Below are 22,790 nucleotides of genomic sequence, written 5' to 3'. Positions count from 1 at the left end.
AGGAGTAAATAATAATTCCATTTCATTTTCAAAGGTTAACAAAACCTTGAAAATGCTCCTTGAGTGTCAATTTCCTCAAAGTTAGGTTAACTACCCTTCTAATCGGAGTTGACACTCTCTAACCCATTTATGGGGTAGAGAAAATGCTCCTAGGAACCCAACACCTATTGGTGCTCCTTGGATGCTCTAGGTACTCACTAGGGATAACTTCCCTAGATACCTTCCTAGTGACCTTGTTGGGCTTCTTAGAAGCCTTGGTCACATTTTCTAGGTCAACTCTAGGAATAGCCTCCCTTGTGACCTTGTTAGTGACTTTCTTAGACTTCTTAGAAGTCTTAGTCACTTTGGTTGCAAAGAGACTTCTAGGGATATCTTCCCTTGTATCTTTGACTTGACCTCTAGACTTAGGGTTTGTTCCATAGCTATATGGAACCCTATGATAACTAGGCACATCCCTTTTAGCTTTAGGTTTGTATCCCAAACCTCTATGGCTATTGGATGGCTTTTGTACCCCTAAACCTAGGTCATGCTCATTTTGCCCTTTTAGGATATTTTCCATCCTTTTTAGGGTCTTTTCTATTTTATCAAGTCTTGATCTCAAGACTTGATTTTCTATCATTAAATCCTTAGATTTTGATTTTTCATTACACCCATGAGCATTTTTGTTTTTGGGCTTGTATCTATTATCCTTAGTGTTCTTGCCCAAGTGTCCATCTACCTTCCTAACCTTAGGTTGGGTAGTTTTGGCATGTAGGGCCACATGCTTTTCCTTAAAGCCCTCATGCTTCCTATTCTTATGGTAAATCGCATTAAAATGATAAAAATTAGAACTATCATGCTTTTTACCATAATGTAAAGGGGTAGGCTCAACAAAAGATACCTTCTTCTTTACCTTGGAGGCTCCCCCTTGACTAGTGCCTCCTTGAGCCTTGACCACCTTCTTCCCCTTGGGGCATTGACTTCGGTAATACCCCTTTTGATTGCAAGAGAAGCATATAATATGCTCCTTGCTCTTCTTTGTGTTGGGGATGATCTCCTTGGGCTTCACCTTGCCTTTTTGTGCCACTTGGCCCTTCTTCTTGGCCAATTTAGGGCACTTGCCCTTGTAGTGCCCAAGTTCCCTACACTCAAAGCATATAATATGATTTTTATTATTAATTGAAATATTTATACCTTTGCTTATAGGGGTGGCATTTTCTTTAGATCCGGAGGTAGAAGCTTCCTCTTGATCGGACCTTGATTCTCCTCCATTTGATTTTTCTTGACTTGTGGAGGTAGAATCTTCTTCCTCCTCTTTGTCTCTTGACCCGGATGTAGAAGCTTCTCCTTCTTCTTGATCCGGTGTCACCAAGAGTTGCTCTCCCTCAATCCTAGAGGTGGAGGCTTCATCGTCTTGAATATGAAACAAGGAGTATGCTCCCTCCTTGTTCCCTTCTTGGATTTCTTCATCTTCGGAGGTTGAGCATCTCTCAACCTTGGAGTCCTCCTCTTGGTCTTGCTCCAAAGAGTCACCCTCTCTGGATACTTCTTGCTCTTGTACAGTGGAGGGGATCTCTTCATGAAGCTTGGCCAATTTGCTCCATAGTTCCTTTGCATCTTCAAATTCTCCAATTTTGCAAAGGATGGTGCTTGACAATAAATTTACCAAAAGCTTGGTCACTTTGTCATTTGCCTCGCACCTTTGGACTTGCTCCGGGCTCCATTTGCTTTTCTTTAGAACTTTGCCCTTTGAATTTCTTGGAGCCTTGAAGCCTTCCATTAGAGCAAACCATTGCTCTATCTCCATCATAAGAAAATTTTCGATTCTTGATTTCCAAGAATCGAAACTCATAGAGGTATATGGTGGAGCCACCCTTGTGTCAAATCCAAGTCCATCTTGGAATTGCATCTTGAAGTTGAGCTTGATAAAATCTTGAACTTGAAGAATTTGCTCCAACTTCTTCACCCTCTAGCTTTTCTTGTTATGCTTGACCCTTCCGGCGATGATTCCGGTGAAGAGCGGCCTCGCTCTGATACCACTTGTTAGGACCAAAAGTAGCTAGAGGGGGGATGAATAGCTCGTCGCGTTCTCTCGTTGCTCGGCGTTGCTCGTTTCTTCAAAGATGTGCAACGGAAATACAAAGAAACAATCACACAACGCTAACACGGTTGGTTTACTTGGTATCCACCTCACAAGAGGTGACTAATCCAAGGATCTACACCAACACACACACCCTCCACTAAATAAAACTCTCCTTTATGGTAACTACCAAGGGCGGAGAAGCCCTACAAGACTCAATACAAGAAGAGAGGGAAAGGATACAAGAAATACAAGCTTACAAGCTTACAATGAGTATAAACCCTAACCCTAGCTTCTCTTCTTGGCTTTGATCCGCCTCTTGACTTGGAGAACTTCCAAGATCCTTCAAGAACTGGCGATCTGAGCTTTGTGAGTGCTGTGGAGGAGCTGGCGAGAGATCTGGAGTGAATCGGAGAAGCGCTACCGAAGGAATCGTGCGCCTGCGGCCTTTATCGACGCCAACGGTCGGATCCCGATCGATTCGAATGTTCCCAATCGATCGGGGAGGCTTTGGATCGATCCACGGATCGATCCAGAGCGCCTCTGTGCTCTGGGAAAAATGCCTGGATCGATCCATGGATCGATCCAGCGCTTATCGCGCGAAGCAGCCGCGTCCCAATCGATCCACTGATCGATTGGGACATCTGGATCGATCCACGGATCGATCCAGAGGCTCTCTGTTCGCTAGGAAAGGCTTGGATCGATCCACTGATCGATCCAGTACTTGGTTTTTGCCCAAAACCAAGTCCCAAGCCTACCAAACCAACACCCGGTCAACCTTGACATGTTGGTACACCATGCCTAGCATCTGGTCACTCCTTTGACCTGCTAGGACTTCCCACCAAGTGTCTGGTCAATCCCTTTGACCCACTTGGACTTTTCTATTAATGCCAAGTATCTGATCACTCCCTTTGACCTACTTGGACTTCCATCAGATGTCTGGTCAATCCCTTTGACCTATCTGTATTTCCTCGTGCCAAGTATCCAGTCAATCCTTTGACCTACTTGGACTTCCCAACACCAGATGTCCGATCATCCTTGATCCATCTGGATTTTTCCTTGCCTAGCTTCACTCACCAGGACTTTCACCTAGCTTCACTCACTAGGGTTTTCCATCTGCCTAGCTTCACTCACTAGGGCTTTCACCTGGCTTCACTCACCAGGACTTTCACCTCGCTTCACTCACTAGGGTTTTCAATCTGCCTAGCTCCACTCTCTAGGACTTCCCTTCTGTCTGGCTTCACTCACCAGGACTTCCACCTACCTAACATCCCAGTTAGGACTTCCCAGTCAAGTATCCGGTCAACCTTGACCTATTTGACTCTTCTTCAATCAGTTTTTTATTGTCAAACATCTAAACTCAAACCAAGACTCAGCTTGGTCAACCAGGTCAACCTTGACCTGAGGGATGTTGCACCAACAAAAATGTCAATTGTTTTAATTGATAATTATTACGTTAAAAATTGAAGGAATAATTTTTTTGTTCTAAAGTAAGTAATACTTTTAGCGGGCTTTAAATCCAAGAATATTTTGAAACCATCATTCTACTCAACAATCCTTGACTTGTCAAGCACCACTATACTTGCAAGTCCTGCATTTCAACAACTTCCTTTCGACCTTCCATGACAATGGTTCAAACAGGTAACCTTGAAGTGGTGAAACCGAAATCATTATGCAGTATCTTAATAACTACTTCGACTATTTGCTTACCTTAGCAACTATACAAGCACCACTGACAACAGGATAACGGCTGTCAACTTTCTTGGCCACGACAAATTGTATACCGGGAAATCTTTCAGACAATTTGACTCTATATTTCTCAGCATCTCCAACAGTGTCACATACACCTTCACAATGAAGGAAAATTTGTTAAGATAATTGGAAGCCAGTACTGTCGTCGCAACTTGCAAGGAATCAGAATTATCCTAAACAGTTAGTTTGACTAATTAGATAGCACACGCTTTACCTCGGTCAATAAAACTCCCACGTCAAGAACCCTTTTGACAAGACCCATAGTTGAATTGTGAGAGATCTCATTCAAATTGATTTTCGTCCTGTTAATGGTTAATGGAGTGTTCGGTTACATAATTCCAGAGCTGAGACACATCATATGCATGCCTCTTTAACATCTTAGCTGATAGCTCCCATGGATCTATAACATCAACTTCCCATCCAATAGAATCATCAAGTTTTAGATTCTCGAACAACTCTTCCCGCTTCTCCTCATCAGAATTAATTGGAAGGTCTAAATAAGAACCTAGAGATATCAAAATTTCATGAAACAACTTTCTATGTATTCGTATCATTCCTTTAATCGTAAATATGTCCTCATCCATAATTTTTTCCAAATATATTTAGTGTGGTGATTTTTTTTACCCGAATTATGTCAAATTCGGATTAAAAAATCACCACACTTAATATATTAGGTCAAAAATATAAATGAGGACATATTTATGATTAGGAGAATGATATAAACACATAGAAACTTGTTTCATGAAATTTTGATGTCTCTAAGTCCTTATTTAGGTCTTCCGATTAATTTTTATGTTTTTTTTAAAAGATAAAAATTAATCAGAAGACCTAAATAAGAACCTAGAGATATCAGAATTTCATGAAAAAAGTTTTTATGTATTTATATCGTTCTCATTATCATAAATATGTCCTCATCCATAATTTTTTCCAAATATATTTAGTGTGGTGATTTTTTTACTCGAATTATGTCAAATTTGGGTTAAAAAATTACCACACTCAATATATTAGCTCAAAAATATGGATAAGAATATTTTTACAATTAGGAGAATGATATGAACACATAGAAACTGTTTTATGAAATTCTGATGTCTTTAGGTCCATATTTAGTGAAACATATATACTTTACTACTAATTAAGAAAGTTTCTATTCAACTCATGTTCGTAGATGTGGCCGAACCCTTAAAAACGAACACAGAGACATCAGAATTTTATGAAATAGTTTTTTATGTGTTTATATCATTTTCCTAATCATAAAAATATCCTCACCCATATTTTTGACCTAATATATTGAGTGTGGTAATTTTTTAACCCAAATTTGGCCTAATTCAGGTAAAAAAATCACCACACTAACTATATTTGGAAAAAATGCTGGATGAGGAATATTTACAATTAGGAGAATGATACGAACATATAGAAGCTTATTTCATGAAATTATGATGTCTCTATATCCTTATTTAAGTATTCCAATTAATTTTTATCTTCTTTAAAAAAATATAAAAATTAATCGGAAGGCCTAAATAAGGACCTAGAGACATCAAAATTTCATGAAATAAGTTTTTATGTGTTCGTATCATTCTCCTGATTATAAATATATCCTCATCCATAATTTTTTCCAAATATATTTAGTGTGATGATTTTTTTAACCCAAATTAGAGTAAATTCGGGTTAAAAAATCACCACACTCATTATATTAAGTAAAAATTATGGATGAGGACATTTTTACAATCATATGAACGATATGAATACATAGAAACTTGTTTAATGAAATTCTGATATCTCTAGATCCTTACTTTGGTCTTCCGATTAATTTTGAGAAAAAGATGCAAATTAATTGGAAGGCTTAAATAAGGACCTAGAGATATTGAAATTTCATGAAACAAGTTTATATGTGTTCGTATTGTTCTTATGATCGTAAAAATATCCTTATTTATAATTTTTACCTAATATATTGAGTGTAGTGATTTTTTCTACCTATATTGTTCTTATGATCGTAAAAATATCCTCATTTATAATTTTTACATAATATATTGAGTGTGGTGATTTTTTAACCTGAATTTGTCCTAATTCAGGTAGAAAAAATCACTACACTAAATATATTAGGTAAAAATTATGGTTGAGGATATTTTTATGATGATAAGAATAATACAAACACATAGAAATTTATTTCATGAAATTCTGATATCTCTAGGTTCTTATTTAGGCATTCCAATTATTTTTTATCTTTTTTTTTAAATTCAATTCTGGGATGACTCCTGGATCCATCCCAAATTTGAGAACAAATTCCTAGATTCGTCCCCAAATCCCAGAATTGATTTTTTTTTTAAAAAAAAAGATGCAAATTAATTGGAAGGCCTAAATAAGAAGCTAGAGATATAAGAATTTCATGAAACAAGTTCTATGCGTTCATATTATTCTCATGATCGTAAAAATATCCTCATTCATAATTTTTACCTAATATATTGAGTGTAGTGATTTTTTAACCTGAATTTACCTTAATTCATGTAAAAAAAATTACCACACTAAATATATTTGGAAAAATTATGGATGAGACATATTTAGCTTAATTTTTATATTTTTTAATATATTATTCTCATGATCGTAGGCCTTCTGATTAATTTTTATATATTTTTTTTTTAAAAATCAATTCTAGGACAAATCCTGGATTCGTCCCAAATTTGGGAACAAATTCATGGATTCGTCCCCAAATCTGGGATAAATCCAGGATTTGTCCGAGAACTGAATTTTTTTAAAAAATAATTAATTGGAAGGCCTAAATAAGGACTTAGAGATATCAAAATTTCATGAAATAGGTTTCTATGTGTTCTTATCGTCTCGTGATCGTAAATATATCTTCATCCATATTTTTAACCTAATATATTAAGTGTAGTGATTTTTTAACCCGGATTTGATATAATTTGGGTAAAAAAATCACCACACTAAATATATTAGGTCAAAAATATGGATAAAGACATATTTACGATTAGTAGAATGATACGAACATATAGAAACTTGTTTCATAAAATTCTGAAGTCCCTAGGTCCTTATTTAGGTTCTCTGATTAATTTTCATCTTTTTTTAATTTCAATTCTGGGACAAATTCCTAGATTCATCCTCAAATCTGGGACGAATCTAGGATTCGTCCCAGAATTGATTTTTTTTTTACAAAAGATAAAAATTAATCGAAAGGCTTAAATAAGGACCTAGAGACATCAGAATTTTATGAAATAAGTTTATATATGTTCGTATCGTTTTCCTAATAATAAATATGCCCTCATCCATAATTTTGACCTAATATATTGAGTGTGGTAATTTTTTAATCCAAATTTGACATAATTCAGGTAAAAAAAATCACCACACTAAATATATTTGGAAAAAAATTATGGATAAGGACATATTTACGATCAGAAGAACGATATAAATACATAGAAATTTGTTTCATAAAATTATGATGTCTCTAACGCCTTATTTAGGCCTTCTAATTAATTTTATCTTTTTTAAAAAAAAAATCAATTCTGGGACGAATCCATGAATTCGTCCCAAAATTGAATTTAAAAAAAAATAAAAATTAATCGGAAGGCCTAAATAAGAACCTACAGACGTCGAAATTTCATAAAATAAGTTTTTATGTGTTCTTATCGTTCTTCTGATCATAAATATATCCTCATCCATATTTTTGACCTAATATATTGAGTGTAATGATTTTTTAACCTAAATTTTACATAATTCGGGTAAAAAATTACCACACTAAATATATTTGGAAAAAAATTATGGATGGGAATATATTTACGATCAGGTGAATGTACGAACACACAAAAACTTGTTTCATGAAATTTCGATATCCGTAGGTCCTTATTTAGGCCTTTCGATTATTTTTATCTTTTTTTTTAAAAAAAAATTCAATTCTAGGATGAATCCTAGATTCGTCCTAGATTTTGGGATGAATCATAGATTCGTTCCAAAATTTACAATGAAAAATTAATTTCGTTGAAATTTAGCAACGAATTATGCGACGAAATATTATTTGTTGCTAATTATTGGACAAAAAAATTTTATTGTAAAGTTTGTTGCCAATTTGGGATGAATTGTTATTTTGTCACTAAATTTGTTGTTGATGTGGGACGAAAAATATTTGTCCCTAAATTTTGTCCCTAATTGTTTGATTTTTTTTAGTGCTAGAGCAATTTACTGTAGCAACAAGATATATTGCTTGTGGATCAAGTGTGACTCCCAGATACCGTATCAGTAATACTATAGTACCCGATAAATATATTACTCGTAAGTACAGTCGATGGTTCATATTATTGTAACAACAGTACTTAAATAATAGAGCAATATATTGCTGTGAACACCATAGCAACGGAGTATGAATGGCTGAGGAGAACAATCTGATTTATGGAGTAAGTTATTGTAGTATGATCAATGGCGTAGCCAAGATCTTCAAATGCCCTGGACTAAATTACGACAATAATAAAATATACATGTATACTAAACATTTAACAAACATATAATATTTATATACCAATATCCTTTTACATAGTTCAAATTTCATACAACATACTTCAATATCTACTTAAGCTATGCTCGACGAGATTTTAGAGTATAAAACTCATCTATTACTGACTCCAAGTCTATTTTCTCAGACAATTGTCGTTGTAGAGAATCATGCAATCAGAAAGTAAATCATCGTCCATCTTGTTGCGACGTGTCATTTTGAGAAATTTCATGGATGAAAAAGCTCTCTCTGCCGTTGCAGTTGATACAGGAAGAGTCAAGACAAGACGAATCAATCTCTGAATCATAACATAACTCTCAGCCTTTTTGGTCACAATCATTTCTCTCTATAATGCAGAAAGAGTAGAAATTTGTTGAAACTCACGATCACAAACTATGTCAAGTTGATAGTGTTCCAATTCAGCTCTCAAAGCATGAATTTCTTGTTGGGTAAAATCAGCCGGATAAAATTTTGATGCAAGCTTGCATATATCGCCCATATTAAAATTTTTAAATAAATCAGTAGGATCCAAAGCTGAACAAAAAGCAAGAAGTTCCATTGTTGCCTCACTGAATCTACAATTTAGTTCCATCACTTAAAAATCTATTACAGCATTAAAAATATTATAGTGATAATGATGCTCAACTGTGACATGGTCCCGTTGATGACAATAACAATTAACTTTATAACTACAGCTCATATCAGGCATCTCAATATTATGTCGCTCACAAAAAGTCTTTACTGTCTCAAAAAATTCATCCCAACCATCTTCTCTAAATTTTAGAAGGATAACTGTTGTGGTTGAGACAAATTTTAAGTATTCACAATGTCTTGTGATTTATTTTGTAGAGTTTGACAAATAATGTCAGTGGTTTCTAAGATATTTTCCATCAAAAATAACACAAATATAAATTCAAACTCATAATTATGTTGCATATATAAACTACAAGCTTCCCCACGTATTGTACAATTTGGCCCATTTTCACTGAGATTTCTAAGGATCTTACAATTGCATACATGTCTATTAAGTTCCTAACAAAATCATCTTGAGAGCTCCAACGAGTAGCACCAGGTCTATGCAATGTACCAAGTTGATTTGCTCCTGGACCAGACTCACACTCACCAATGGCCAACATATATGCAATCTCTTCTTGTTGAGCAGATTGTATATCACTAAGACAATAAGACATTTAGGAGACGCGGTGACGAAGTATACAATGGAAGTCAAATAAGAAAAGAATTGCCAAATAGAAGGCACATCCTTAGCAACTGCAACCAATGTTAACTGTAAGCAATGAGCAAAACAATGTACATAATAGACATATGGACAATCTCTAAGAAATAATGCTTGAAGCCAATTCCATTCACCACACATATTACTTGCACCATCATACCCTTGCCCCCTCATGTTGTGGATTTGAATATTGTGTTGAACAAAGATGTCAGAAAGTGATTTCTTAAGGTTTGTCGATGTTGTGTCCTCAACACTCAAAATCTCAAAGAAACGTTCCACCAAAAATCCAGAATTATTAACAAATCTAAAAATAAGGGTCATTTGCTCTTTTCTAGATTCATCTTGAGCTTCATCAACAAGAATACAAAACTTGGCATCTCTCAATTCATCTCGAATCATTGTTCTCACTTTATTAGCAAGAATATGCAATATTTCCTTTTGAATTTGCGGAGAAGTGTATTTAGCATTTTGCGGGGCATTATGTAACACAACTTTTGTAATTTCATCATTTAAATGTGCTTGAAATTTCAACAATTCAATAAAATTTTCACGATTGAAGGAACTCTCTAATTCATCATGACCTCTAAAAGAACATCCTTGAGTTGCAAGCCATAATAAACCTTCAATTGTTGCCTTTAAACGCAACCTATTCTTTATAATTTCTTCCGTAGATTGTCATTCAACACTTTGTCAATATTTTGCTTTGGTTTCATCAAATCCTGAACACATTTCATACATCTATTATGTGATGAAGACAATGAACCAACATGAATAAGAAATGCACATTTTTCTCCATTATTAACTCTCTTCTAACTGTTAAACCCTTCAGAAACAAGTGCAGAACGAGCCATTGGATTACTTGTATTCTCAAAAAGAAAGCATGGAAAACAATATGCTTTGTCCTTTGAAGGTGAATATTCTAGCCAAGGAAATTGTTTAAACCAAACATATTGAAATCGACGGTTTTGCTTTCCAATTTTTGTTCTTGGATACTCAACAAGTTTGGGTTGATAAGACCCTACTTTGATATATGCTCTTCTAATCTCATCCTGGTCATTAACAGAGTATTCACAAATCAATTTTCGTAATCCTAGATCTCGTACAATAGAAGAAGTATCAAATTCTTCTTCTCTTGGTTCTATTGGCTTAGATACAAAATGAGGTTGTAAATCGGAAATAGAGGATCCAACTGTTGGTCTAAGAGGTATATCACATTGCAATTGATTATCAGATTCAGATTGATCATCTCTTTTCCTAAAAAATGACAGTAATGTTTTTGGCTTTTATTTGAAGGTTGTTGGTGTTTCATTTATAACCTAAGGAAAAAATAACTACAAATTAATTATTTATAACTTAAAAACAAAAAAATAACTACCAATCAATTATAACAATCTCAATCATATTATTCATTTTATGACAAACTCAAACACAATAATAAATCAATTTATAATATCACAACATTCACTGGTATTAGAATCATAATTTTCAGATAATTCAAAATTTTAAATAATTTCAAATAAAATCACAACTACAAATCTAAAATTACCTGTGAGGTTGTGATTTATCACTTTAAGATAAAGAGAAGTCCACTGTCTACCCGTAAAATCCAATGTTATGCTGAAACTTGAAATGCTTGAAATCAAAAACAAAAATAAAGGACTTAAAAAGGGAACAAATGTGGGAATTTAGAAGTAAACTTAAGACCTTCCACTTTTTTTTTTTAACCACAACAATCACAAATAATAATGAGTATCACATTTAGATTGACAGAATTTTTAAAATTTTTCAAAAATTTAACCTAGGTCGGATACAGCTTTCCTAAAAAAAATTAGGGCAAAGCGACTATGATTCTATGAAGAACAATCTCTATTTTCTTTTTTAATATGATGTGAATTCTAATATATTTTTATTGAATAATAATAGTTGGATGAAATGAAAAAAAATTATTAGTATAACATATATAATCCTTTAATAGATATGAGTACAAGGATGGATATCTGATACCCAATGGGTATAGGCACGGAGAATATGAAATCTGATTCAAACCCGACCTATTGACACTCCTATAGTTATGCACTGATGTAATCTGGAAGACTCACGATGGTCTGCCCAAATTGTCAAAAAACAAGTAGCTAAATGTATTAAAAGTTATGGACCGGAAACAAAGTAATATCCTTAGAAAGATAGTAGAAGCAAATGAGTTTGTGGCCTTATGGCCTTACAAAATAGCCCAATAGCAGTGAGACTTTAACACCTTGTTTGAAAACAACTTGAGTGAAGGAATTGAATTGAATTCCATTAGGAATTGAATTCAATTCTTATGTTTGGAATGAATTAGTGAATAATTGAATTGAATTGAATTTCTTAATTTGGAATCTATTTGAATTGAATTCCATTCTTATACATTTACCATTTTATCCTCATAACTAACCATTTAATAATCAAGTTAAGTATTAGAGAATAGAAAGAAGGGCGCACAGTTAAGATAGCAGTATGAAGAAGGTGGCGCACGGGAGAAACGGTGCAAGGAGAAGTTTTTGGCGCAAGGAGAAACGGCGCACGGGAGAAAGGCAGGAGAAAACAAGAAAGTCGGCAGATGGAAAAAAGGGTTTTAAGTTAAAAGGACAATTAAGTAATTTTAGTTATTCATGATGGTAAATTCCCTATCCAAATCTGACCATTTGAGGTCTGATTTACTGTTCACGTTTTGAATGAAATTGAAATTGAACTCCATATCAAATCTATCTCAAAAATTCATTCCAAACTATGAAATTGAATTCCAATTACCATAGGAATTCAATTCCATAGGATTCCAAACGGGGTGTAAAAGTTTTTTGCACCTGTCCTTGGCAACTAGGGGGAGGGAGAGAATTGAAAGAGGTCCTGAGGGGTCTTGTCAAAGGCTTCCCTGATGTCCAGATCCTCGGGAGCAATCTCGGCAGGCCATCACCCAACTTTTTCACATTGATACTTACATCCCTTAAAGTTGGTTTTGAAGAAAACACTCATCTGCTCCCGTACTCGTTTGTTCACTTCTGGATCTATCTAGAAGTTGACTTTCAACCTCTTATCTTGATCAATGATAGTATATCTTGGCGATCTAGTTCAGTCTGAAGATTGTCAAGTTCTTGCCCCTTTACCTTCAACACATACTGGTGTTGGGCCTCCAACATTGCTCTACACCTTTGGTGGTTTTTGTTTGGAGAGTTGCATTTTCCAGTTGGAGCTCAAAGTGTGTCACCCTTTTCAAAAGCTGGCCTCTTGCAGGATATTGTCACCTCAGCTTAGGAGATAGCAGTCATTTTCTCTTCCTGTGCATGTCTATTCGATGCCGAGACTTATTGGCAAGCTACATAGCAGTAGACACTTGGGTTTCTAGGGCACTGACTTGAGCTTGTAGCCAGGAGAGGTCGGAAGGAGGGGTAGTTGGTAAATCCAGTTTCTCTCGAGCTCGCTTGTATTTCATTGACAACTGATATATGCTGGCAACAGAGGGAGGTTAACAGCAATCACCTCTAAGTTAAAAAAGTAAGTTGTACCTTAAGTCTCTTTGGCAACATGATCCAACAGTGCTAATCACGACAGCTGTGAAAGAGGAAATGTCCCTTCTATCCTGGAGAATTCTAGTTGTGGCTCAAAGGATTGGGACAACGACCTCTTAGCTTGGCTACGGAGCATCGGCCCAAGCCTAGTCCTAGTCTAGCTTTCTAAGGGCATTATGTCCGAGGGAGCCACATCACTAGGGGTTGGAGACATTGTCCATGGGCAGGGAGGTGGAAGCTGGAGTTTGGGGGGGTTGATAGACGCATTGCATGTAACTCAAGGGAGTGTGGTTCAGGGGAACTGGATGCAACTCTCTACGGTGAGTTGGAGGTCACCCTTTTATAACGCTCTAGCCGCAAAATCTTGGGGGTTGTAGAATCTGGCTCTAGATATTTTGACATTGCAACTGCAAGAGGAGATGCAATTGGGGAAGGTGATGTAGTATCATCCGAGAGAGCTAATTCCCCTTTGTCCATCACCTAGTTGCACACCATCAGGGAGGAACTCATTGAGGATTCATTTTCGGCTCTGGAACTAGTAGCAGAAGAGCTCCGATTTTTTCCTTTTGAGAAACAAAGAAGACATCGTGGCATACATGATTATAGACTCTGCAATATGGAAAGCAAGTTTAATTATCAGACAGTTACAGGCAAAGGGAAAAATATATGTCCTACCTAAGGTGGTGCTTGGGTTCGACGAGGCCAAACTTATCCTCACCAAAAAAGTGCTTCTTCTTCACCAAGATGAGGAAAGTTGAATATCTGGCCTTTTATTTCATGGATAGCATTTTTAAAATCTTCCCTCTCCCTATATTGGCCTATAGCCAGGCGAAAGGCAACTGGTGATCCATTAACTCAAGGAAAGAGAAGGATAGGGTGGGCTCACAAAGAAGAATTCCTTCCAACTCTTAATAGTTCTCTTAGCCTCGGTCAAGAATTGGGTAGGTGATCTTGACACAAAGTAAAATACTCTTGGTTCTTACATCTTCAACTGAAAGAAGCACTAGAAGATTGGGGCAGTAGACTCTACCTCTAGATATATCAAAATTATCAGGAAACCTATCATCAACCTCTAGGAATTCAGGGTGATTGGATTAAGAGGCAAAGATAGATGACGAGAGAGAGAGAGAGAGAGAGAGAGAGAGAGAGAGAGAGAGAGAGAGAGAGAGAGAGAGAGAGAGAACATGTGCAGAGGGAATCGCAAGCCATTAGCTCAAAAAGAAAACTATAGAGTTTGGCCAAGGCAAATGAGCTCGGTCACTCTCAATAGGGGCTACTAAATCATGGTCACCCGGGATGTACTAGTGTTCGTGAAAGGTCTCAATGACAACTGGTTGAAGACACAGCCAAAAGGTATTGTTGAAGGTCAAGAGAATAGAATATGTAGAGTTAAAAAGTTTATATATGAGTTAAAGCAAGCGTCAAGACAATGAAATATAAGATTTAAAAAAGTCATTTAGTCTTATGATTTTGAAATGATCAATGAGAATCATTATGTTTACTTGAGAAATGAAAAAAAGGAAAGTTTGTCATCTTATGATTATATATTGATGATATGATAATAGCTGGAAGTGATATAAAGTGTGTGATAGAAGTCAAATTATGACTTTTATCATAATTTGATAAAATAGATATGGAAGAAGTTGAGTACATCTTAAGAGTCAAAATCATTAGAGATCGATCTAAAAGGCTTTTGGATTTGTCTTAAGAGACTTATATCACTAATATGCTACAACACTTCAATATGTTAGATTGCAACATTGAACAAGCACCTATAGTGAGAGGTACTATTTTGAGCAAAAGTATGTATGCCAAGACTCCTGAAGAAATAGTTGAAATGAAGAAACAACCATATGTCAATGTCATTGGTAGTTTAATGTACACTATGTTATATACTGATACTGATATAAACTATGTTATTGGCTTAGTTAACTATTTTCAGTGAAACCTAGAATCGAGACACTGGAAATAGGTGAAGAGAATATTCAAATATCTCAAAGGGATAACAGATTATTGTATCTATTTTCGAGGATTTAAGATGAGCCTGAAGGGTTATACAGATACAGATTGAGTAGGAGATCATGATGACTGAAAATCCACATATGACTATGTCTTCTTGCTGAATGGTGGTGTCATCTCATGGAACAGCAAGAAATAGGCTTGTGCAGCCTGTCGACAATGGAGGGTGACTATGTGTAGGGCTATAAACAAGCCGAGTCGAGCCGAGTTTTGGGGTGTTCAAGCTTGTTTGATAAGACAACCAAGCCGAGCTGAGCCGAACTTAAAATGAACCAAGCTTTTGAAATGAGTGTTCAAGCTTAGCTTGGTTTATTTTTTATGAACTTGAACTTGTTTGAAGCTTGACTTGAGCTTGGTTCGTTTAGATGTTATCAAGCTCTCGATTCAAGCTTGGCTTGAGCTTAGTTCGAGCTTGGTTTGTTTAGATATTATCAAGCTCTCAATTCAAACTTGTTTGTGTAACGACCACCCTTCTTACTACTACTACTACTCTCTAAGGATGACCGTTACTTAACTACTAACTCTACTTAACCGGTATGATTGAAATCACGAGGAATCCCTACCGAAAAATTTCGACAGAATCTCCCCTGTACTGGTGACCTTAAACTGGAATACATACATAGTATACATCAGGCACAGGCGGCTGGAACATATATTAAACATCCACGCAGTTAAATAAGTGTCAAACACCAAAAATACATACTTACTATACTGAATTCATCTTAACATACTATCTAAAACAATCTCAAACGACATGGAACTCAAAATACAATCTCAATATTTAACAATCACTAAAATGCGGAAAACTCAACAACATCCCAAGTCTCTCCCATAGTCCTGACATCACACACCATCCGCACCTCCTCCTCGTCTTCCTTTATCTGCAGTAAGAGGAAATGTAATCTATAAGCAAAATGCTTAGTAAGCGCTATCTAACTCACAAAAACTCGAATATGCGCATGTAAATATAAAAGATACTGAAACTGAAATGCTAAAAAGAAGGCTACTCATGCTCATCTAATAACAAAGAACTAGAAATAAGAATCTATACTGCTCATGCTAGAATCAATAGCAAATGGAATAGAACTAAGAACTCAATACTGCTCATGCTCGAAATAGCAAAGAAAAGCCTAACAAGAAAGGAAAGACTAAACAACAAAGAAAAGTCTAAACAACATAGGGAAGTCTAAACAGCATGCTAGAATTAAGACTAATCATGCTCAATAAACTAATAAGCGAAACAAATAAAACTAATACTGAATGCTTAGAATTCTAAAGAATTAAACTTACTGATTCTAAGCATCTATGAAGCTTGTTTCATTTGTTCCAAAAAAACTTATACTTTAATACTTCAAAATAATAATAAACTTCTTCTTGGGCCCAGCATGGTACCAATTTGTGTGCATCCCTAATAAGAGTCGAGGTAGCTAATCCCGAAACTACTAAGGTACTTCTAGGCGATCTTGTGCCTAGGGACGATCTAGGTGTTGGAGTGTATACTGAAAGCCTAAGCTTTGTAAACATTCATTATGAATAAAGAATCACATTTGGTCTAATTATCTACATTTGTTTGTAGTTGTTCATTTAATTTATATTGTAGATAACATAGTATGTGGTGTCACATACAGAAGATGATGTTATCAGTACCTTATAAATTATAAACAGTAGCTCACGACCAGAATGGAAAGGAACAAACCATTAGAAGGTCGTAGTGTAATTAGGTATTAGTTTATCTTGACTATATAATTACACTAGTACACTCAGAGTGTATTGAGTAGGACCATTAGAGGTCGTTTCTTTTATACTGACTTTGTAAAGGAACAAAGACCTCAGTTATTATGGAAGTGTGTGCTCTTAATCCTAATATAATAACAAGCACATATGTTTGATATTTATTTCTTTAATTTATCAATGGGTGAGATTTAGTTCGATGAATCAATAAACCCGATAAGTTGGAAATGGTATCACTTATGGTGTGTTGTTGATTATAAGGAAACTATAGATACTAGGTTGATAATGTCCTCAAGAGGAGCTCATAAAGATTGTTAAACCCTGAGGTGGACTTAGTCCGATACGATAATAAGGTTGAGTGGTACTACTTGGACTTAGATATTAATTAAACGAGTTGTCAGAACTCACTTAATTAAGTGGACATTCGATATCTTAAACACAGGAGACTAACACACCATAATAAGAAGGAGCCCAAAATGTAATTGAATTGGTGCGGTAGTTCAACGATAGTTCTCTAGTGGAATGAATTATCATCGATAAAATTAAGTCATGTGTTCGGCGAACAGGACGCTTAATTTTATCGGAGACCAAAACCAATTCCTCCTCTCTCCCTATCGTAGCCTCTTATTTATGGAGTACTATACCCACTTATACCCACCTTCTATACCCACTCAGTGGGGCAAGCTAGCTTGGGAATCAAGCTAGGCCGGCCTAAGTATGGGGTCGGCCCTAGCTTCAACCCAAGCTAGTAGGGCCAAATAAAATTAAAAGGATTTTAATTTTAGTTTTATTATGGAAGAAATAATTTATTAAAGAGAATTAAAATTAAAATATCTCTTCAGAAAAGATCTACAAAAGATTAAGAAAGAGATTAGATCTCTTCCTAATTTAGAATGGTAAGATATTTTATTTTCTCTTTAAAATTATCCACATGATTGATAAAATTAAAATTATAGATATTTCCTTTTATTAACCATGAAGAAATTTTAAAGAGAAATTTTATTTTTTTAAAATTTCCGGAAACAAATTAGGAAGTTTTAATTGTTGATTAAAACTTGTCCTCTTTTGTATTCCAATGATGTGGCCGGCCATCACAAATTAATTGGGGAAATTTTATTTTATTTCTCTCAATTAAATCATGTCAAGGAAATTAAGGAAAATTTATTTCCTAATTTGCCTAGGCCAAGGAATATAAAAGAAGGGGTGAGGGTGCCTTCACAAGACACAACATCTATTATTCCTCTCTCTCTCTTGTTCCTTGGTGTGGCCGGCCATCCTCTCCTCCTCTTCCTCTTGTGGTGGCCGAACCTCTCCCTCCTCGAGCTCTTGTGGTGGCGGATACTACTTGGAGAAGAAGAAGAAGGAGAGAAAACTAGCATCTCTTGGAGCTTGGTTAGTGGTTTTTCTCCTTGAAGCTTTTCTTCTTGGCCGAACCTTGCTGGAGGAGAAGAAGGTGGTTGGTGGTTTCATCTTGGAAGATCGTTGCCCACACAACGTCCGAGGTTAGAAGAGGAATACGGTAGAAGATCAAGAGGTTTTCTACAAGGTATAACTAGTAATTTCTATTTCCGCATCACGCTAGTTATTTATGGAAATAATACCAAATACAAGAGGCTTACGCTCTAGTGTTTGAATATGGTTTTTCGAAGTTGTGTTCTTTTGTTTCTTTCTTTTCCTTGTGATTTGATTGTTCTCTTTGGTTAACCTAAAGTTATTTTAGGAAATTAAATATTAGCTTTCTATTAAAGGTTTTGTCTAGTCGGTGGTGGTTGCTCCCATATCCAAGAAGGCCATGTGCCTCGCCACGTCAGTACTGGGAACCTTTTATGGAAATTAATATTTAATGGAATTAATAACTTAAGGAGACTTGGGTCAAACGTGTTAAGTTCCGCAGGAGATCCAAGTCAAAACCTAAAAGAACAAATAGATTAAGTTTTGGATCAAACGTGTAAAGTTCCGCAGGCGATCCAAAATTTAATTTAAAAGAACACATGGTAGCTAGGAAAAGGTTCGGACCTTTGTACAAAATTTTTGTACAGTGGAACCTATAGGTTTTCCGAGTAGCAACCAACACTAGGAGCCCACCCAATGGACCTTGTGTCCGATACATGCCATTTAAAAGTAAAATACTTATTTTCTTTTTAACTATAACTTCCTTATACTTGTTATTTTTTAGAACTCTTCTAATATAAAATGCCTTGGCATTTCCTCAAGCACCTTGCGTGTCAAAATCCCTAAAGTCTTGATTTTGGGATCTACTTAAGGCCTTGGCATTTTTCTTTCTTTTCTTTATCTTTCTTATACTTTTCTTAATCTCAAAATACTGTTAGGGTATTTTTTTCATATGCATCTATAAGTGAAATCAACTAGGTAACACACAATCATGCATATTTAAGGGAAATCTAAAGCATTGTTCTACAATGCTATCCATAAACTATCTATTAGCAAATCTGCACTGCTAAAGAAACTAAATACTTAAAGCAAATCTACACTACAATGCTTAACAAAATTCTGTATTGCAATGCTTAACAGAAATCTGCATTTCAATGTTAACTAAAAATCTGCACACTAATGCTTAATAAAATCTGCACACCAATACTTAATAAAAATCTGCACTAAAATTCTCACATGGCAATTATAAATCTAGAATTTCATATTCTAGTAACCGGCTGAGACCAAATGGAATCCTTGATATTGACACATCCAAGTACTTTAATTCTAAACATCAATTATGTCATTAAACTTATGGTCAGAAAGGAATCCTCAGTATAAAATCTATATTGATCAACATATACATCTCTTTTCTCTTCTTCTAAACTAAACTTCTACTCTGAACTTACTACTTGCATATCTAAATTATTCACATACTTCTCACCTGTTAAATTCATTTCATCAATTCAAATCATCTTTAGTCTTAACACATGATACTCACCAAAACAACATATTACATATGCTCATCTTCACTCTTCATCCACACTTCTGCACTAAAGAGATTACACAACCTACTTCATCATAAAATAAACCAAAATCACTGCCAGATCAACTTCCAATTAGCCTAATAAACCAATACTTAATCCAAGTCATTCTATGTTCATTGCCTAATAGTAGAACAAAGGAAAACTAACTATATATACTTGGAATAAAAGATAGTTCGTTGCATAGATATATATATAAACTAAAACTGAAAATCTACATCTGAAATGGTTTCATGAAATCTGAAACTAACATGCTAAACTTAAAACTATAATTGCAGGTTAAAGGATCACTAACAAAGAATCTAGTAACATGTTAAACAATTGATAACGAAAAGGGTCTAATCTAGTTAGAACTTGAAATTCTATAAAACTTATACTTCTTATACTTTAAAATATTTATCTTTTCTTCTCCAGACCTTGGTCTTTCCTTTACTTATAACTTCTCATGAGTCCCTAAAAGGATTTAATAGAACACCATATGTACATATAGATTCTAGAGTTGCATAGAACGAGTTCAATTCGTTAAGACTTGCTGTGACAACTCTCTAGATGCTGAGTGATTGAAGTAGCTTTGTTATTTGAGGGATCAAATGGTGTTATGGATATAGTAGATGGGGAAAATTAAGATGCCTACCAAGTGTGAGTCATCGCTGGTTTAGTACAAGACAAACTGTGTGACAACATATAATGGCAAGGAGTTCCTCGAAATGATCTTGTATAACCTCAATATCCTTATAATTGATGCGATTAAGAAGATATTTCTAAGATTAACAACGGTGACTTGGAATCAGCCGATATGTGTGGTTATCTTTGTGTTTGACTGTCACAACTGAAAAAGATTGCTGATTGATTACGTAGTAGGCTTGAGAGATATGACTTGTGTACTAATCCTTAGCTTTGTCTAGGTCTCTAATAACAAAATCAATAGCAACTATGCTTATAAGATTGAGATGAATGGGTTACCAGGAGGCAAGCAACTAAATGTCAATCCACTTTCAAGAACTAAACTAAAAACAATACCTATACAAAACTTATTCACAGCTAAGCTTTTATAAGGTAATCATAATCTTTTAACCATGCTTCAAAAAAATTGCAAAGGTAACAACAAAATCTCACAAATATTCAAAGGAATATACTTGAAACCTCTTAATCTACACTAGAAATTTCGACCCATCATCCACTAATTATCTGACTTCTGCATGAAGCAAAACAATCTTCCGAAATACGAGCTCCAGCACTAAATTGAATACTCATACAGGAAACAAGCCGAGTCTTCGGAGTTAAACACCAGTAACCAAATCGAATAACCCTCTTACAAGAAACACAAATTTTAAACCGTATTCAGAATTTCATAGAACAAGAACTCATCAGAATTAAATCTAGAAGCTAGCACACATGGTAGAGAACTAGATTAAAGTCCAACACCTATAGCATAAATCCGTGAGCACCACCCATTCTGATACTATCAAAGCTATCTCATCCAAAATCAAGAAAACTATGAACAGGACATCAATATCATTGTTTCATTGACCCAACTTCCCAAGAAACCTAACAACATGGAATTATCTTATACTAAAAAGAATCAAAAACGATAATCCTTCTTCATGTTCAATGCTACAAAGATTTGCTACTAAGAACTTATAAACATAGCTGTTCTCCATGTTCTGTTAACAAAGCATACTATTCTGCCGTAAGCTACAAAAACAAACCTACCTTCCCAGCAAACCCCAAACAATCCGAATTGAATTCACAGCAGTTAGCCACAAGAACATACTTCTTACAGTATGCTTCGGAAGAACATCAAGAAGGAAACAAAATCCGAAACCTCATAGGAACATGAAACGAAGCAAGATCATCACAGAATCCCTCAATCCAAAACAAGAACCTCACGGGAAGAAATCAAATCATCTCATGTTCCATCAATCAGCAACAACACAGCCCTAGGTTTCATCCAAAGCTTCGGGAACAAGAAAAGAAACAAGAAATAAACTTTGAAGCTATCCTACCGCAGGTGAGTAGCAACTTACCTTGCGTTCTTGAACTCACAGCCGAAGAGGGAACGTTCTAGGGTTCGGATAACTCGAGCTCTTCTTGTGCTCACGGACCCTCCTCGACGAGAGGACCTCAACGGTGTGAAGACCTCATAGAAATACTCCTTCGCCGGCCGCCGGAGACGCCCCAGCTCTTGCTGTGGATTTCGCCCGAGAGAAAACGCCGACGCACGGGGAGAGGAGAGGAGAGAAAATTTTCGGAAAAAGAAAACCTAATTCTTTTCTTATAACTAGGGTTTTTATTAACCGCTATACCTTAAATATATTTCTCTCCTTCTTAAATTAGCAAAGTCCGCTGGCCCAGTTGGTTGGTTGCGTTTTGCTTGCTTAGGGCGCGACTCGCGGGTTCGAATCTAAGCTTGGATATTTTTTGTCAAAACTTCTTTCGTTTAGTAAAAAAACCAAACGATCTCCAAAAATTACATAAAAATACTCTAAAAATCTCTAGAATATTTTTATAGCATTTTAAAATATTTTTGAATTACTTTTGGGACTCGGAATGGAGAAATTTGGGTTGTTACAGTTTGATTGTTTGATACTTTTAGTTGTTTGAATAGTTATTGAGTTTGATAATTTAAATTTATTTATTTATTTATTTATTTAGCATATTGAAAAGAATTTTATTAATAAATATGGGTTGTAAACATTGTTCACGAATATTGTTCACGAACATTGTTCATGAACATTATTCACGAACGTTAACGAGTTGAACACATATGTGTTCAAGCTTGTTTGTTTAATTAACCTTATGTATATTGAACGAACATAAACAAGCTCTTACCAAACCGAACATCAAGCTTGTTCACGAACGTTTGGTTCATTTACAGCCCTAACTATGTGGCTTGCGCAATGACTGTGTAAGAAACGGTCTAATTAAGAATGTTCCTAAAGCATCTAAAGATTCCTAAGGACAGTGAGAATCCTATTACAAGTGT

General features: G+C 35.4%; 1 long non-coding RNA gene across 1 annotated transcript; it reads right to left on the bottom strand.

Annotated features, from left to right (window-relative positions):
* Positions 1 to 15,749: 15,749 nt before the first annotated feature.
* On the bottom strand, positions 15,750 to 22,081 carry LOC122016210. The gene is made up of 2 exons (XR_006121087.1): positions 21,832 to 22,081; positions 15,750 to 15,979 (listed from the first exon to the last, which is right to left on the bottom strand). It is a non-coding gene; the product is annotated as an uncharacterized LOC122016210 (long non-coding RNA).
* Between the last annotated feature and the right edge of the window lie 709 nt (positions 22,082 to 22,790).

This window comes from Zingiber officinale, chromosome 8B, assembly GCF_018446385.1.
Source record: "Zingiber officinale cultivar Zhangliang chromosome 8B, Zo_v1.1, whole genome shotgun sequence".
Classification (NCBI taxonomy): Eukaryota; Viridiplantae; Streptophyta; class Magnoliopsida; order Zingiberales; family Zingiberaceae; genus Zingiber; species Zingiber officinale.
The sequence above is the reverse complement of the archived record's forward strand: the minus strand, read 5'-3'. Positions and strand labels throughout refer to the sequence as shown.